Source organism: Rutidosis leptorrhynchoides, chromosome 2 (assembly GCF_046630445.1).
Source record: "Rutidosis leptorrhynchoides isolate AG116_Rl617_1_P2 chromosome 2, CSIRO_AGI_Rlap_v1, whole genome shotgun sequence".
NCBI classification, from domain to species: Eukaryota; Viridiplantae; Streptophyta; class Magnoliopsida; order Asterales; family Asteraceae; genus Rutidosis; species Rutidosis leptorrhynchoides.
The window spans coordinates 57,748,563-57,768,893 of record NC_092334.1 but is presented as its reverse complement, the minus strand read 5'-3'; positions in this window follow the sequence as shown (position 1 = coordinate 57,768,893).

Below are 20,331 nucleotides of genomic sequence, written 5' to 3'. Positions count from 1 at the left end.
TCAACTTGGGACTTTAATCCGATCAAAAACTTGTTTTAGTCATACCGGGTGATCCGTGGCTCGGATTTTAATGACCCGAACATGAATGTTCATCCAATAATCAATTCTAACACACTAGTACACCCTAGAGACTCCAAAAGTGTCACGACCCTACTTTTTTCGTTATCTTTTACCGTTTATTATTTAATGACCGTTAACTGTTATTCGTGCCACGTCGTTTCTATGACCTATATTATTATTTTTGTAATAATATATTAATTATTATGTGTTATTTGAATATTTGTATTCATATTTTAAGTTATACGTTTCTACATGTTGCGGATTTCTATGCGGCGAATCTTTTCGGTTTTCAAACCAACGGTCAACCTTTTGGGACTTTTAGGTCCAAAATATTTTAAATATGATATTTTAATGTCATATGATTATATATAGTGTTTATATATTTTATTCATCGCGTATTTGTTATCTCTCCGAAAAATCAATCGCGTAGTAGCGTTTTCGCATTTCGGACTTCGATCGGCATTCGGGCTACAATATTTTCTCCCAATCATCAAAGTGGGCTAAGGATCCCACTCCTTGGGGTATGGTTCGGTCGAAACTCCAATATGGAGGGGAGGATTTGTCATTTTTGCAAAACTAGTGCACTTAGATCAAAACACCACTACTTCCATTCATTTTAACCTAATCTAAATTTTTTTCTATCATCTCCTCCCTACTAGTCCGACTTATACCTCTCCCTAATCAGTATTTTGGCCATCTACAATCATCATACAAATATTCATCATCTCTCAAAATTAATTGCATAAACGGATTCTCCTTTTCGCGATCTACAAGCTTCATCTTCTTGATTCTTGATTAGGGTATAATCACACACCCTAGCTTTTTCATTTTAATCTATTTTTACTGATTTTGATGTTTAATATAATAGTATAGTGCTTGTATGTTGTTGGATTATTGATTGTATGCATAGAATCACTCGTTATTGCATGTTTTCGGTTTGATTGATTGTGGACAGCAGACTAATTGACCATTTCAGTAAACTTAACTGATGTTTTTGTTAAATTAAAGTGTCTATATGTGTTTCTCTCATCAAGACATTGATTTTAGACTCCGGATTCATGTTATTTCGATTCCCGGAGCATAAGATATGATTAAAATGGTGTTTTCATGGAATTAAAAGATAAAAACGAATGTGTTCAGGATTGGTCCGACTTTTTGACCATTTTTGGAGTCTCTAGGGTGTACTAGTATATTAGGATTGATGATTGGATGAACATTCATGTTCGGGTCATCGAAATCTGAGCCACGGATCACCCGTTATGACTAAAACATGTTTTTGAACGGATTAAAGCTCCAAGTTGAATGGTGGCTGTTGGTCATGAAATGGTGGCTGTTCTTAGGGTGTTCTTGAGTGTACTAATGTGTCGGGTGATTTGGTTAGGCGAAGATATATATAAGACTCGCCGAAAACCGATACCCGGGACTCAAGTTATGACCCGATGAACTTGTAATTAAAACTTATGGTTATAACATCTAACTTATGATATAAAATAATGATTTTCATTATCATTAAATTACTTATGATATAAAAGTGATTAATTAAATTTAAGACTTATGATATACATATTTATTATATCATTATTAATTACATTTTGATTAATGAAACTTTTAATTAAACTTATGATTAATAATACTTTTATTATTAATGAAAAATACTTATGGTAAGTATTAAACTTATGTTATGAGATTATTATAATAAGACTCATAATAAAGATTAATTAATTATTTAATTATTACAAGGCTTAGTTATTATTTAATTATAATTCAATTATTAAATACTTATGATTTAATAATTTTAATTAAAACTTATGATATGATTAATAATTCATTATTAATTAATAATACTTATGATATGATAAAAAAATTATTATTAATTAATAATACTTATGTTATAATTAATATTTAATTAATTAATTAAATATTTATATTATATTAATTATATCATTTCAACTTATGTTAACTTTAATAATTCAATTCAATTTAATTAAACTTATGTTATGACTTAATAATACATATATGACTTTAAATAACATTATAACTTATATTATTATTATAATTTATACTTTAAAATTAATGTTGACTATGTTTGACAAGGTTGACTTTTGAGTTGACTTTCAGTTGACTTTGACTTTCAGTTGACTTTTGTTGACTTTCTAATTAAGGAAACTTTCCTAACTTATAACCTTTCCAAAAATAGAAACTTTTCTAAAATAGAAACTTTCCTAAAATAGAAACTTTCCTAAAATAGAAACTTTTCTAAAATTGAAACTTTCCTAAAATAGAAACTTTCCTAAAATAGAAACTTTCCAAAAATAGAAACCTACTAAAAATAGAAACTTTCTAAAAATAGAAAGTGCGTGTCCTTACGCTGTTCTGATCAAACCGAAGCATACTGAGTATTGTTCTATGATTACTTGCAACAAGTACTATAGCTATCATACTAAGACTTGACCTAAGTTAGTTATTTATATAGACCTGCTTTATTTATAGGTCGGCGTTGTGATCATTCTTGATCACTTTACTTCATTCATTTCACATTTTCTGTGATATTACTTCATTTTCGTTAAGGTGAGTTATAGTCCCATTTTTCTATTTTATATCTTTTGGGATGAGAATACATGCATTTTATTTTTTTATATTGGACACAAGTGGAAGTTGGTTTAATTTATTCATTGTGAGTTGAACGAAAATATTCCCTACCCTGGTAACTGTAATCACTGGTTTCTACTGGTGAACGTGAATCCTATGGATAGATCTATCGGGTTTGACAACCCCATTTCGTACTAGTCGCGCTAGCAATTTTTGAAGACGGAATGTATTAGTACTTCATAATTATTTGAAGATACACCTGTTCGGTGTATATTGTGTTTGGTAAGGGTGGAATTAGTTAAGTGGTTACTAGGTGGCTCACGGGTTAATGGAATAATGTTTTATATGTTTTCGAGCATATAATTTTTGTGGTCCAAAATAAGGCTTTATGTTTTCAAACATAAATTTTTACGGTTTAAATTAAATATTGTTTGCAATATTAAACCTATAATTCACTCAACATTTTTGTTGATAGTTACTCGCATGTTTTATTCTCAGGTTCATGATTAATTTCTTCCGCTGTGCTTAGAGAGTCTGCATATTTATGATGACAGCTTTTGTTAAACATTAACTTGCATTCTATTTTGATACATTAAATTGTGGGTGTTTGTTGACTTTGTTTTGGTCAACTTTTGATTAAGTATTTATGTATGGTTTTTCTAAACTTACATATTTTGGTAGGTTTCCTTTATAGAAAATCATTTTTAAATAAAGAATGCAAGGTTATTTATTAAATTCATTTAGAGTTATGATCAAGCTGTGGGACTAAGAAAACGATGGTCGTCAAGTGTACTTTGACGGGTCGTTAAAGTTGGTATCAGAGCCTTGGTTGTAGGGAATTAGGCTGCATTGATGTCGTTACCCGTGTCAATAGGGTGCATTAGTGAGTCTAGTCTACAGCCCGACCTATAATGTATTATTATATGTGATTATCTGTATCGTATTGGTATGTATATTGTTTTCATATACGTACATCTCCTTCTTATGTCCTGAATCCGGGAGGAACTCCCATTCCGATTTAAACGTATTCTCCGACTCATATGAGGTTATCTTTATAAGAACACCTCGGATAGTGAAACCGAGGGATGTCATTCTTGACTTCTGAAATTCTCGACATTTCTATGTCATCTATTATGGTTATGTATATAACGTTTGAGTTATATTACGCGAGATGTCATTCTTAACTTCTAAATGCTCGGCATTTCAATGACAGCTATTATGTTTAGGTATATAACATTCTTATTATATTACGTGCCTTTGTGCCATTGTGCCTTTGTGCTTTGGGTTGCGAACCGAAAACGTCATTCTTGACATTTGAAGATTTTGAGACTTCAAAGACATTTTTATGTCATCGTTACTCTTATTCTCTACTTTTGATGTTTTTATCTCTTATGCTATCCTTAGCACATTGCTTAAGAAATCGTTTTAGAGAAATTGTGTGGAAATTCGAGGTTGATCGCGTGTCCTGACCTCATGTAGTGCTATTGGAATGGAACTATGAATTAGTATAATATAATGCTGTCAGGCCAACGTGATTATATTACGTTAATTCATAAAGAAGTCCCAATATTGTAACATGAGGAATAGAAAGCGAGTCAAAGAAAATTTTTACACTATTCACTCAGAAATTCTGATGTATTACATGGGTAGGGAAAATATTCATTATCTTATTTATTGATATACGAGAAGCTCGTTTTAACCAGATTATCTATCTCATGCTCTATCCTTCATAACTCGCTTGTTAGCAACAGCTTCGCTCAGAAACAGTTTTGGCCCAAGGACTTATGTCCTGATAATAGTCAAAACAATATTTAACTCATTGGTTTTCATGACCTCGTAACATTTGTTGGTCAAATGTCGCACGACGATTCAAGTCCTTTACTCGATCTTCCACGATCTTACTTCAACTTGTAATCTCTGAAATACAGATACCCTGTTTATCATCGGGAGTTTTACACATTTGTTTAATTGGGCGGTTCTCACGAGATTTATGGGCAAATAGAAGTAATGAATTATTTTGTCATGTATACAATTTATAATATCATATATGTACGTATGGATTCAAATAAATAAATTTACCCTTACCTATTCTGGCTAGTATATACTAAATCATACCTTCAAAATTATTTTAAAACCACTCATTTATTGAGTTGTTTGACTAAGTCAATTTGTTTTATATAAAATGGTACACGTTGTACATATTTCTAAATTTACTAAGAACTTCGTTCCATTTATGTTGTCACATTAAACGTTAAAAGCTTTTTCAAAACTCCTTTGATTGATTTTATCAAATTTTCGCATTACTCTACACGGTGTTTGGATCACAGTTCTTCTCATCCTCCTTTTAAGGATGAAACTTGCCATTAAGTTCATTGATAGAAACTCTTACACCACTTTGGATGCCGGTTTTATATAATTTGTTGGAAAGTCTTTGCGCTCATAAAATTTTCCCTCTTATGGTTGGACATGGCCAAAACGCGGACCGATAAATCAATTTTCTGGGGTACACTTGGTGGTCACCATATTGTAGAAAAGGCGCTAGGTAGGTTTCTACCCCAGCTGTTGTTATAGTGGGTATCATGAATATATATAACACTAGACCGTTTGAGGAGTTTCAACTCTCGATATTCACGGCTTACCGCAACACCCTTGTAAACATCAATCCTAGGATTCAATACTTTGAGGTGCACGAAATCATTTTTGGAAATTCATCTCACCTGGAGTCGACAATTTGTAAGACCCTGTTTCCATTTCAGTTGATCGGGACGCCGTCCAGGATTCGGGACGCCGTCCAGCAAAGAAGAGCTGGACGCCGTCCAATATTTGGGATGCCGTCCAGTTGGTCTGACGGGCCAGCTGTTTTACTTTAAGATATTTAGAGGGGTATTTCGGTATTTTAACTTGAGGGTCAGTTTAGAAGCCACAAAACTGACCCATGGGCTATCTTATCCTCATTTTACCTCTTATCACTCACAAACTTACATCTAGAGAGAGAGAGGAAGGGTTTAGAGAGAGAGAGAGAGAGAGCTTGATATGGAGAAGAAGGAGTCGGTTTCTCACCAAAACTCGGGTTTTAAAGTTGTTCATCTCGTTCACGGCTACGTTGTGGTAGTATTGGTAAGCTCAAACTCTGAATTTCAATTGTTAGATTTGATATTCAAGTTAGGGTTTTGAGCTAGTTTGTTGTAAAACCCTCTTAGATGATGAAATGGGTTTATGGTGACTAGTTATTCTTGTCACTTGGCGGGTTTTGGGTTGGTTGACGTTTTGGCCATGTTTAGGCTTTGATTTGGGTTTAATCACTAGGTTTAGTGATTATGGAAGTGTTGGAACACTTTTGGGTGTGTTAGGTTAACTAATTTTGAAATGGGTCAAAGTAGGGTTTTGGTGTCAAAATGGGTGAGACACGTGTTTAACACTTGTGTTCGGGTTTAATTGGTGTGTTAGGACCATTTTCACTCGTGTTAGTGAATATTGGTTAGTTTGGGCACGGTTGGTGCTTGGAAGTGCATTTGGGTCGAAATTGCACTAAGTGTAAATTGGGTTGGTTTGTAAATACACCCTAATTGTGTTGTTGAATTGTGATAATGGAATAGGTACTTTCCATTGACGTGTTGCGGATTTTGGTTTCATTCATCAAAGGCGACAAGGTGAGTGTTAATATCCTATGTGCATATGTATGTGTAGGATGGGTGCGGGTCGGGTGAAGTAGTTCTCGGTTATAGAGCTCACTTCACATATAGGCGGATATGATGGACTTGTGTATAGGTCCAATTGGCACGGTTGCACGTTTTGGTTGACCCCCTTTGGCGAGGTACACATTTTGTGTGTACGTTATCATGCGTGGTTGTGATGTGGATGATATAACCCCAATGGCGAAGGGTTTTGATGTTGTGAAGTGAGTCGCGTGTGGATGCGGATTCACGATGATGCGTGTAGTTTCGGTCATCTTATTGAATTGTGAAAGTGAATCTCGTGTAGTTCGGATTCACGGTGACGCGTGTAGTTCGGTCATCTTATTGAGGTAGTGATCTCGTGTGTTTGCAGATTTACTAAGGCTCGTGTAGTTCGGCCAACCTCGATGTTGTTGTGGTAATGAAGATAGTAGTCTCGTGTGGTTGCGGATTACTAAGGCTTGTGTAGTTCGGCCAATCTTCATGTGGTAATCGGTTGTCGGTTCTCGGTATTGGGTTAAGGGGTTAACCTTGGACGTTTATATATTGTTATATATATTAATGTATTGTCGTGATGTAGCTAACCCTCCGGGTGTAGCTCATTGGCGTTGTTCACATCGTCGTTGGTGAACTTATATTTGTTGATGTATCCTTAACTTGTTGCTTAGTGGTTGTACTGTATGCTTAGACTAGCTTGCCTTTATGCTTGGATGCTCCGGTATGCGGTATTTGATATTTTGTGTGGCGTGTCCATTTTATACATATATATGTATGTAGTATATTCTCACTCACTAAGCGTTAGCTTACCCTCTCATTGTTTACATTTTTATAGATTGCATGGATGCGGTGGCTCGGGTAAGCATGGAAACTAGTGAACCTGCGTAGTTTGCTTTAGAAGACTTGCTTTTGGATTTGATTAGGATTGGGTAGCGTATCCCCAATCCCATGCTCGGTCTATGTTTTGTATAAACTAAATTGGGTCAAAATGGTCACTTTGTGGTAATTTGGGTCGATGTGGGTACGGTGTTGTAAAACTCGGTTTTATTGTGGAAAACTCTTAGGTTTAACTATTATAACATATTGTGAAAGTGTTTTGGTTTAAAAGTGTCGGGAAGCGAGTTTTTCGCCTGCATGTAATTGTAAAACTGATCAGAATCTGGCAGACCATTTGGACGCCGTCCAAAGGGCTTGGACGCCGTCCAGTCCTTCAGAGCTAGACGCCGTCCAGTCCTTCAGAGCTAGACGCCGTCCAGATGTGCTGTTCCAGAATTTTTTTTTATGGCACGTTTTTGGAAGGATAACGGGTTGGGTCGTTACACCATTCTATACAACCCATGATTCACGTTTCTTTTCATCCGCACGTAAATTTAAGAATATAGATGAATCCTAGATTTCCTAGCTCATTGTACAAGGAAGTTAACTCTCGTTGAAATATCACACCTTTCGTACGTCTTCCTTTCAGAAAGTAATGAAAATTTACTTTGAAGTCCATGATCCTCGTTATCTCCTTTGAGAGAATTGTCTTAAATATCTATACCACCGATGTGACTACTCCATATATTTCTTCCTTCATTGTTGCAACTATATTTCATTCGTCCCAGATCGTCCCCTTGGGGAGCTCCTGTTTTGTTTGTTAAGAAGAAAGATGGTTTGTTCCGATGGTGTATTGGTTATCCCGAGTTAAACAAGCTTACTGTTAAGAATTGTTATCCTCTTCTGAGAATTGATGATCTATTCGATCAGCCCCAAGGTTCGTCCATTTATTCTAAGGTTAATCTTCGTTCTGGTTATCACCAATTGCGCATTAAAGAAACTGATATTCTGAAAACCGCTTTCCGTACCCGTTATGGTCACTACGAATTTCTTGTTATGCCGTTCGGATTGACTAACGCACCTGCTGTGTTCAGGGACCTCATGAACCGTGTGTGTAGACCTTATCTGGACAATTCGTTATTGTTTTCATCGACGATATTCTTATCTAATCCAAGAGTGATCAAGAGCATGAAGATTAGTGCTTGATTTGTTAAGAAAAGAAGAGCTGTATACTGAATTTTTCTAAGTGTGCATTCTGGTTGAAAGAAGTTCAATTCCTTGGGCACGTTGTTAGTATACAGGGAATTCAAGTTGATCATGCCAAGATTGAGGCAATTGAGAAGTGGGAAACTCCGAAGACTCCTACTCAGATTCGTCAGTTCCTAGGTTTGGCAGGCTATTATAGAAGGTTCATTCAATATTTTTCATGAGTAGCGAAACCTCTGACTGCTTTAACGCATAAGGGGAAGAAGTACGAGTGGAAGAGTGAACAAGAGTCTGCTTTCCAAACTCTGAAGAAGAAGTTAACTTCTGCACCTATATTATCACTACCTGAGGGTAATGATGATTTTGTAATCTATTGTGATGCTTCGTGTCAAGGCTTTGGTTGTGTTTTGATGCAGCGAAAGAAAGTCATTGCTTACGCGTCACGTCAGTTGAAGATTCATGAACAAAATTATTCAACCCATGATTTAGAATTGGGAGCTGTTATGTTCGCACTCAAGAATTGGTTACTTATATGGGGTCAAATGTACAGTGTACACTGATCAAAAAATTCTTCAACATACCTTTGATCAAAGACAGTGGAATATGAGGTAGCGAAGATGGGTTGAATTGTTGAACGATTATGATTACGAACTCCTTTAGCCATTTCGGAAAAAAGCCAATGTCTTGGCTGATGCTTTGAGTCAAAAAGAGAGAGTTGAACCTCGTAGGTTTAGAGCCTTGAATATGACAATTCGAACTAACCTCGCAAGGCAGATTCTTGCAGCTCAACAAGAAGCCATGAAGGAGGAGAATTTTGTAACGGGAAGGTCAGAGGCTTGAGTAAACAGTTTGAGGTATGAACCGATGGCACTCGGTATTTTGCGGGATGCCTTTGGGTTCCGAAATTTGGTGATCTGCGACAACTTGTTTAGATGAAGCCCATAAGTCAAGATACTCTATTCACCCTGGTTCAGGGAAGATGTATAATGATCTTAAGGAGTTATATTGGTGGCCAAATTTGAAAACTGATGTGGCTACTTATGTGGCTAAGTGTTTAACATGTGCTAAGGTTAAAGCTGAACATCAGGAACCGTCCGAACTTCTGGTGCAACCTGAGACTACCGAGTGGAAGTGGGAAGGTACTACGATGGACTTTATTACTATGTTTCAAGAGCTGTGGGTCGATATGATACCATTTGGGTGATTGTAGATCGACTCACAAAATCAACTCATTTCTTGTCGATTAAAGAAACTGATTCGATGGAGAAGCTTACCCGTTTATATTTGAAGGAAATTGCTTCGAGGCATGGTGTTTATGTATCTATTATTTCAGACCGAGACAGTCGATTTACATCGAGGTTTTGGCAATCTTTACAGGAAGTTTTGAGAACAAAATTGGATATGAGCACCGCTTATCATCCACAGATGGATGGTCAGAGTGAAAGGACTATTTAAATATTAGAAGACATGTTGCGAGCGTACGTTATCGATTTTGGTAATTGTTGGGATAGGTACTTGCCGCTGGCTGAATTTTCTTATAACAACAGTTATCATGCAAGTATTAAAGCCACACTGTTTGAAGCTCTGTATGGTAGAAAGTGTAGGTCTCCTGCCTGCTGGAATGAGGTTGGGGATGCTCAACTCACAGGTCCAGAAATTATTCATGAGACTACCGAGAAGATCGTACAGATTAAAGAAAGATTGAGAACGACTAGAAGTCGGCAAAAGAGCTATGTCAATAAGAGAAGGAAAGATATTGAATTTCAGGTCGGTGATCGTGTTATGTTGAAAGTATCACCTTGGAAGGGTGTGATACGATTTGGTAAGAGAGGAAAGTTGAATCCTCAATTTGTTAGGCCTTTTGAGATTACAGAAAGAGTTGGACCCGTGGCTTATCGTTTGAAATTGCCACAAGAACTTAGTGCCGTTCATGACATGTTTCATGTGTCGAATTTGAAGAAGTGTTTGGCTGAGGCCGATGAAACCATTCCTCTTGATGAACTCCATGTTGATAAACAACTCCATTTTTTTAGGAACCTGTCGAGATTATGGATCGAGAGATCAAAACACTCAAGCAAAGTAGAATTCCTATCGTCCGAGTTAGATGGAATGTCAGACGCGGACCCAAGTTCACTTGGGAACGTGAAGATCAGATGAGGCAGAAGTACCCGCATTTGTTCCCAAATGACGAGTCAACCCCTGCACCTGCTTAAATTTCGGGACGAAATTTCCGTAACGGGAAGGTACTGTCACGACCCTACTTTTTCCGTTATCTTTTACCGTTTATTATTTAATGACCGTTAACTGTTATTCATGCCACGTCATTTCTTCGACCTATTATTTTTGTAATAATATATTAATTATTATGTGTTATTTGAATATTTGTATTCATATTTTAAGTTATACGTTTCTACGTGTCGCGGATTTCTATGCGACGAATCTTTTCGATTTTCAAACCAACGGTCAACCTTTTAGAACTTTAGGTCCAAAATATTTTAAATATGATATTTTAATGTCGTATGATTATATATAGTGTTTATATATTTTATTCGTCGCGTATTTGTTATCTCTCCGAAAAATCAATCGCATAGTAGCGTTTTCGCGTTTCGGGCTTCGATCGGGCATTCGGGCAACAAGCTTTTCTCCTAATCATCAAGGTGGGCTAAGGAGCCCACTCCTTGGGATATGGTTCGACCGAAACTCCAATATGGAGGGGAGGATTTGTCATTTTTGCAAAACTAGTGCACTTAGATTAAAACCCCACTACTTCCATTCATTACAACCTAATCTAAATTTTTTTTCTCTCATCCCCTCCCTACTAGTCCGACTTCTACCTATCCCTAATCATTATTTTTGCAATCTACAATCATCATATAAATATTCATCATCTCTCAAAATTAATTGCATAAATGGATTCTCCTTTTCGAGATCTACAAGCTTCATCTTCTTGATTCTTGATTAGGGTATAATCACAAACCCTAGATTTTTCATTTTAATCTATTTTTATTGATTTTGATGTTTAATATGATAGTATAGTGCTTGTATGTTGTTGGATTATTGATTGTATGCATAGAATCACTCGTTATTGCATGTTTTCAGTTTGATTGATTGTGGACAGCAGACTAATCGACCATTTTAGTAAACTTAACTGATGTTTTTGTTAAATTAAAGTGTCTAGATGTGTTTCTCTCATAAATACATTGATTTTAGACTCCGGATTCATGTTATTTCGATTCCCGGAACTTAAGTTATGATTAAAATGGCGTTTTCATGGAATCAAAATATAAAAACGAATGTGTTCAGGTTTGGTCCGTGTGACGACCCGAAAATTTTCGACCAAATTTAAACTTTAATCTTTATATTATTCCGACACGATAAGCAAAGTTTGTTAAGTTAAATCTCAAGAATTTTAAACTGTGTTCATACATTCATTATAACCTCGACCAAATTCTGACGATTCACGAACCGTTATATATAAATAGATATGTATATGTATATATATATTATAACTTGAGAATATTAATAAAGTATTAAACGTATAATACTTTACCCGAACGTATTTGTTTCAATATGATTTTTGACGAAATTAAAAAATATATATTAAATGATTGAATTATCAGAAACATTGAATTATGATTACAAGTCTCTATTGAGAGGTCCACTATGATTTGAGAAAATCTATTCCTCTTAACGATATTCAGAATAATTTGTAAAGCTATTTATAAATAAAAACATAAAGTGTCATTTACGAAAGTTAGACAAAAGTTAGTGGAGAATTGGTTTCCATAATATTCTATTAATCTATTTTCAAACGTACAAAGACGTTTTTAATTTAAAAAGAACTTTATTATTAAAACGTATATAACTTTTATAAATATCTAGAATCACTTTTGACAACTCATTACTTAACCAGTATGATAAAGATAACGATATTTATATTTTATTTTATTAAATATATATAACGATTTAAATTAATATTATATATATTTATACGCGTATTATACATACATAGTTTTTATACTCTTACTATACTTTAACTTTACCTTTACTTTACTTTTACTTTACTTTAACTTTAATAATTCATACTTTAATAATTCACTTTAATAATTTATACTTTAATAATCCACTTTAATAATTCGTACTTTAATAATTCACTTTAATAATTCACTTTAATAATTCATACTTTAATAATTTACTTTAATAATTCATACTTTAATAATTCACTTTAATAATTCATACTTTAATAATTCACTTTAATAATTCATACTTTAATAATTCACTTTAATAATTCATACTTTAATAATTCACTTTAATAATTCATACTTTAATAATTCACTTTAATAATTCAAAAATCTATTATAAATAGAATTCAATAGGTTTCATTTTTTCATAGAAACTTGAAAATATATTTCTCTAAACTCTCTCAATCGAATTACATATATATATTTTCTTTGTATTATTTCAAGATATTATTAGTATACATAAAATACAACGACAGCGTTATACTCAGACGATTTCAAAATAAGTTTTCAAACGGGATAGAGCTAAGGAAATTATGGGTTATAGCTATGGAGGTTATGGGTATTAATCGAGGGTATTGCTCGTGAGGTCAACCTAACGTTTATCATTTTCGTTGCGTCTACGTACTTTCCTGCAATATTGAATTACAATATTGATACGTTCGTGAATCCGAGACAAACCCTGCACTTGTTCAGTGCCGTCATATACATAATTGCTACGAAATACAGTATTGTGAGTTTCATTTGCTCCCTTTTTAATGCTTTTTATATATATTTTTGGGCTGAGAATACATGCGCTGTTTTATAAATGTTTTACGAAATAGGCACAAGTACTAAAACTAATTCTATGTGGGTTTAAACTAGAAATATACCCTTAGCTTGGTAACATTAAACTACTTGTCTATGTACGGTAGGCGCGAATCCTAAAGATAGATCTATTGGGCCTGACAAACCCCATCCTGACTATGGGATGCTTTAGTACTTCGAAGTTATTTTAAACACACCTGATCTGGTGTACTTCAGAGGGTAAAACATGAACGTTAAGGCTTGTTACTGGGTGCCTACAACTTATAGAATACTTTTAAACACTTGCGAGTGTATGGATATTTATGGAAACTGAAATCTTGTGGTCTATTACTATTACGAAAATGATTGATTATGATAAACTAATGAACTCACCAACCTTTTGGTTGACACTTTAAAGCATGTTTATTCTCAGGTATTAAAGAAATCTTCCGCTGTGCATTAGCTCATTTTAAGGATATTACCTGGAGTCATTCATGACATACTTTGAAAGACGTTGCATTCGAGTCATTGAGTTCATCAAGATTAATATTAAGTCAATTATAGTTGGATGTAATATGAAATGGTATGCATGCCGTCAATTTTTGATGTAAAGAAAGTTTGTCTTTTGAAAACGAATGCAATGTTTGTAAAACGTATCATATAGAGGTCAAATACCTCGCGATGTAATCAACTATTGTGAATCGTTTATAATGTATATGAACGGGTCATTTCAGTTGGTATCAGAGCGGTGGTCTTAGCGAACCAGGTCTTGCATTAGTGTGTCTAACTGATAGTTTATAAGATACATTAGTGAGTCTGGACTTCGACCGTGTCTGCATGTCAAAAGTTTTGTTTATCATTTTTAGTCGGAAATCATCTACTTACCATCCTTAGAAAATTATCTGCTTATCATTCTTAGTCTAGACACGTCTTGCTGCATTGATTGCATGAATAGTGTATAGACAAAATTCATATCTTAGCGTATCTGCTAAATCATATCTTATCGTATCTATTACCGTAAACTTTGCCTGATATATTCCGTAAATTCCTCCGTAATCTACGAAACCTTTTGTTCTATATAATTAGAATACCACCCGATAGCCGAAAAATCATTTCATATCGAAAAATCCTTTATCAAATCGTACGAAATGGAATTCGTCATCAGTTCAAGTTCCTCGAATTTCAAAATGGAATCCCACTCAAGTTCCGAAAGCAGTGTGACCGGAATGGATCAACCAATTAGTCATCATCTATTCTGGATGAATTGGGGATGGTGATATTGCTCAATAACATCATATATATCTATCGCAATATCACTAAAAATGCTCTAGAATCGAAGATAATGAAGGTGATTTACAAGTGATAAGTCAAGATGCGCAAATTTGTATCGGAAGAATGATTTGCAAAGAGTTTTGATGATTTATGACATTGGTTGATCCCGATACGAGTTAGGGTCAAGATAGCACTCTAAAATGATAAAACAAAGCTTCCGATATGTTAGACTTAGTACAAATGAAAGGAGATTAAAAAGAAAACGAAACAGTCAAAATCAGCAAATTGGGACGCCGTCCAGGGCATGGGGACGCCGTCCTGCCCTTTGATATGGGACGCCGTCTTGGTTGTTTGGGACGCCGTCCTGGCTTGTTTAGTGGGACGCCGTCCTGCCTTTTGGGACGACGTCCCGTAGTAGGTTTGGGCCGACTTTTCTGCTTTTTACCTACTTTCTCCACTTTAAAACTTCAGTTTTTGGGACTGTTTCATATCATTACGAACCAGAGAGTCTAGAGACGATTTTTGAAGAGCAAATTGGAGAACTCCAAGCTCTTGGAAGAGGCTAAAACATCAAGGAATCAAAGGTCAAATCCTTCTTCATCCAAGAACTCTTGTTCTTGTAGGTTATTTCCTTGTTTCTCAGCAATGATTTCAGTTAATAATTTGATTGTATTGTTGTCTGTTACCATGATTATTGGCTAGTTTCTATAATGTTTGTCTAGATTAATAACAAGGTATTGGATGTAATCTTATTGATTGAATGTATTATGCATGATAGATTGAAGCTTGAATTAAGAATCATGCTTATTGTTGTTAAAATCATTTGTATCTAGTTAATTGATATGTTGTTGATAAAGAGAACTCTTGTTGATGTATCATATTGATTTACAATCAACTTGTCTTAGATTGATTGTTTGCTAAACCGGACCAAGGGGGTAAACTAGATTAAAAAGGTTAAACAAAATAGGAATGAATTGTGTAGGGCGAACGCAAAGACAATTGTTATTCAAGTCTTTGATCTTGTTGATCAACTAGTCACAAACGAAAAGGTCTAAGTAATATGGAACCCTCACTTAGTAATTCTAGTTTGAATACTTGCTAAAGAGAACTCTTGGCGAGTCAATTTAGGTGATTAGCATGCTTATAGTTATTTGATTACAAATATAAGAACCATAGTGAAAAGGGAACCCTTGATCTTGTTATTGTATTTGCGTGTTTATCCGAGAGAACTCTTAGTGAACCTATTAGATAACTACACACATAATTATTCAATCAGGACTTAATATCTAAACTTACATCCAATACCGAGGGTAAAATATCTAGATAAACATTTCATCTCTTTGATTTAATTCAAAACTATCTTACTTGCTTTATTTGCATTTATTATCATTTCATAAACTTAAAAGACAAAAATATTGTTTTTACATTTAACCTTCTTTGATTTGGCTAAATCGTTAAATAGCCACCAAAACATAAAACTTGTACTTTTAACTTTAATTTACTTAGTTAATCATAATATAGTTTCTAATTCTAGTTTGACTGATATAACTGTCCTTGGAACGATACACGGAACTAAACCAGTTACTATACTACTACACGATCGGGTACACTGCCCGTTAGTGTGTAGCAATCTTTAAAACCGGTGTTTTCCATACGATAAATTATATACACAATTTTTTTACATCAAGTTTTTGGCGCCGCTGCCGGGGAGAGTTTTGTGTCAAAATAGGATTATTAACTAAATTTGTGATTAAGTAGTTTCTTAATTATTTTAAATTATTAATAGTCTTTGATTTTAATTTTATAGAATCGGTATGTGTGATAGTTTTTGTTAGTTGTGTGATTGACAGATTATAGGTTGTATATGCCACATACCCGAAGTTCAGAATCTCCATTACTTACACCGTTTACAGAACCTGATAGAAAGCTTGGTAAAATTCCAAAAGAAGTACTTGAAATTTTTGAATCTTCATCAAAGCAAGAAATTTTTGATTCAGAATCAAGTACAACCAAGCCTCGATATTCAGACTTTGGTAAACCAGTTCAACCACCAAATTTTGAAATGGAAGGAGAAAGACCGTTGGTACCAAGACAATCAATGGCAGCAAGGATGAAAGCAACTCGAACCGGACAAGGTAGTGCTATTACTCCTCCTACTGGTGAGGTAACTTTTGAAATTAAAGGACCTATTCTTCAAATGATTAATAACAAGTGTCAATTTAGTGGTGGTCCTAATGAAGACGCAAACGAACATATTCGTCTCTTTGAAGAGATATGTCTTCTTTTCAAACTTAAACCAGAAACTGACCAGGCCATATTTTTAAGACTTTTCCCATGGACACTCCAAGGGGAAGCCCGAAGTTGGTTGGATTCACTGGCCGAGGCTACGATAGGAACGTGGGATGGTATGTTGGAAAAATTTCTTAAGAAATATTTTCCAGCTTCTAAGTCCGCAAGACTCCAACACGAAATTACCCAATTCTATCAAAAGCCAATGGAAACCTTGTACGAAGCATGGAATCGATTTTCCAAAATGCTAAGAAGTTGTCCAAACCATGGTTTGGATACCTTTCAACAGGTTCAAATCTTTTACAAGGGTTGCGAAGTTGCAACCCGAATTTCCATTGATCAGGCGGCCGGAGGTTCAATTATGGACAAAACCGAGCAAGAGGCTTATGAGATAATCGAGAAACTAGCCGATTATTCTCATGAGTGGCATCAAGAATGCCCAATCACTCGAAATGCTCAAGTCCAAAGCGCCGGTGCTTATGATGACTTAAGCTCCCTAGGTGTAAAAATAGATGGTGTTGTCCGAAACATGGACAAAATCACCAAGGAAATCCATAGTATGAAAGTAGGTTGTGAATACTATGGTGGTCTCCACTTAGGAAAAGATTGTGATGCCGGGTTAACCATGGCTCAAAAAGAAGAAGTGGCTTTTATAAGCCAAAGAAATAATAACCAGTTTCAGGGAAGAGCCCAATTTAACCGGAACTTTAACAACCCCTACAACCCTCAAGGTCAAACTTCCAATTTTCAACAAGGGTCAAGTAGTGGGTTCCAACAACAAACTCCGGGTTATTATCAAAGACCCCAGCAGGAGGAGAAGAAGTCAAATTTAGAGAGTATGTTGGAAAAGTTAATTACATCACAAACTCAGCTTGTCACAAATATAAACCAAACCAACGAGAAAAACGAACATCAATTTAGAAACCAACAAGCATCAATTCAAAATTTAGAAAAACAAATGAGTGGTTTAGCCAATTTACTGAGCGACAGGAAACCAGGTAGTTTACCGGGCGATACCAATAAAAACCCACGAAATGAGCACGCAAATGTTATCACCACACGGAGTGGTCTAGCATACGATGCTCCAAAAATGCCCGAAAATTCTGATTTCAGGGTTCCATTGAACCAATATGATGAACCGGTTAAGGAGCCGGAACAAGTAGTTGAAAAGGAAAAACGGGAAAAACCCGTAGTGAAACCATATCAACCACCGCTCCCATACCCAAGAAAGCAACAACAAGAAAGGCTAGAGGCCGAAAGGTCGAAATTCCTAGATATGTTTAAACAAATCAACATAAACATGCCTTTCATTGATGTAATCTCGGGTATGCCCAAGTATGCTAAATTTTTAAAAGACTTACTTACTAATCGGAAGAAAATGGAAGAACTTTCATCCGTCACCATGAATGCTAATTGTTCAGCAATTTTGATGAACAAAATACCGAAAAAGTTAGCTGATCCTGGAAGTTTTACCATACCATGTCTCCTGGGAGATTTGGAATGCATTAAAGCATTAGCGGATTTAGGGGCTAGCATAAATTTAATGCCTTATTCATTATATGTTAAGCTAAACCCCGGGGAACTGAAACCAACTCGAATGGCAATCCAACTAGCAGACCGCTCTGTTAAATTCCCTCGTGGAATTTTAGAGAATATGTTAGTAAAAGTAGGTACCCTAGTATTTCCGGCTGACTTTGTAATTCTAGACATGGAGGAGGACACACATGTGCCTCTTATATTAGGTCGACCTTTCCTCAATACCGCTAGAGCTATGATAGATGTTCATGGGCAGAAATTGACCCTTAGTATTGAGGATATGAAGGTTACCTTTTCCGTTGACCATGCCTTGCAATACCCCGAGTCTACTGATGATCAATGTTATTATCTGCAAGCCGTAGACACGTATTCGGAGTTGTTGCAGGAATTTCCAGAATTGCAAGGTACAGGAGAATGCATTTTTGCGGAAGGTGATGATGAAACAATGGTAGAAGAAGTGGAGATGTTGACCACTTTGATGGCTAACGGGTATGAGCCAAATGATGAAGAGTACAGAAAGTTGGATTTAGGGAATGAGTACCGATGTAAAACATCGATTGAAGAACCTCCCGTTTTGGAACTGAAGCCACTTCCAAGTCACTTGGAATATGCTTACCTACAAGAAGGTTCTACTCTCCCAGTGATCATTTCATCCGAACTCTCTGTAAGTGAAAAATCTAAGCTTGTTTCCATGTTAAAAGCCCATAAAACGGCTTTAGCATGGAAAATTCACGACATCAAGGGTATAAGTCCCTCTTATTGTACACATAAGATATTAATGGAAGATAACTATAAGCCATGTGTACAAATACAAAGGCGACTCAACCCCAATATGCAAGAAGTTGTTAAGAAGGAGATTGTCAAACTCCTAGATGCGGGTCTTATTTATCCAATTTCGGATAGTCCTTGGGTGAGTCCGGTCCAATGCGTGCCCAAAAAGGGTGGCATGACCGTTGTCACAAATGAAGACGACCAATTAATTTCTACCAGGACTATCACGGGTTGGAGGGTATGCATTGACTACAGAAAATTAAATGATGCTACCCGAAAAGACCATTTTCCCCTTCCTTACATTGATCAAATGTTGGAAAGATTAGCGGGAAAGAATTTTTATTGTTTTCTTGACGGTTTCTCGGGATATTTCCAAATCCCTATAGCACCCGAGGACCAAGAGAAAACGACTTTTACATGCCCTTATGGTACCTTCTCCTATCGACGTATGCCTTTTGGCTTATGCAATGCTCCTGCTACCTTCCAAAGGTGTATGGTAGCTATTTTTCATGACATGATTGAAGAATTTATGGAAGTATTCATGGATGACTTCTCAGTCTTCGGTGATTCTTTTGACTCATGTCTTAAAAATCTTGAGCGTATGTTGATTAGGTGTGAAGAATCAAATCTTGTACTAAACTGGGAAAAATGCCATTTTATGGTAAAAGAGGGCATTGTATTGGGTCATAAAATTTCTTGTGCAGGTCTGGAGGTGGATCGGGCTAAAGTGGAAGTAATAGCCAAATTACCACCACCAACGAATGTGAAAGGTGTTAGAAGTTTTCTGGGGCACGCCGGTTTTTACCGGCGGTTCATTAAAGATTTTTCCAAAATTGCAACCCCCATGAACAAACTTCTTGAGAAGGACGCTCCATTTGTCTTTACGGACGAGTGTCTTGCCGCCTTTAATCTTCTTAAAGCAAAGCTCACGCAGTCACCGATTCTCATATCGCCGAATTGGTCAATACCATTCGAACTTATGTGTGACGCCAGTGACTTTGCTATTGGTGCCGTCTTGGGGCAAAGAATAGAAAAACATTTCAAGCCCATTTACTATGCTAGTAAGACACTGCAAGGAGCCTAACTTAATTACACTACCACCGAGAAGGAACTCCTTGCAATCGTCTTTTCGTTTGACAAATTCCGATCCTCTTTAGTGCTAGCAAAGACGGTTGTCTACACAGACCATTCGGCATTAAAGTACTTGCTTTCTAAGCAAGATGCTAAACCCCGTTTAATACGTTGGGTCTTGCTTTTGCAAGAATTCGACATCGATATAAAGGATAAAAAGGGTGCCGAAAACCTAGCTGCCGATC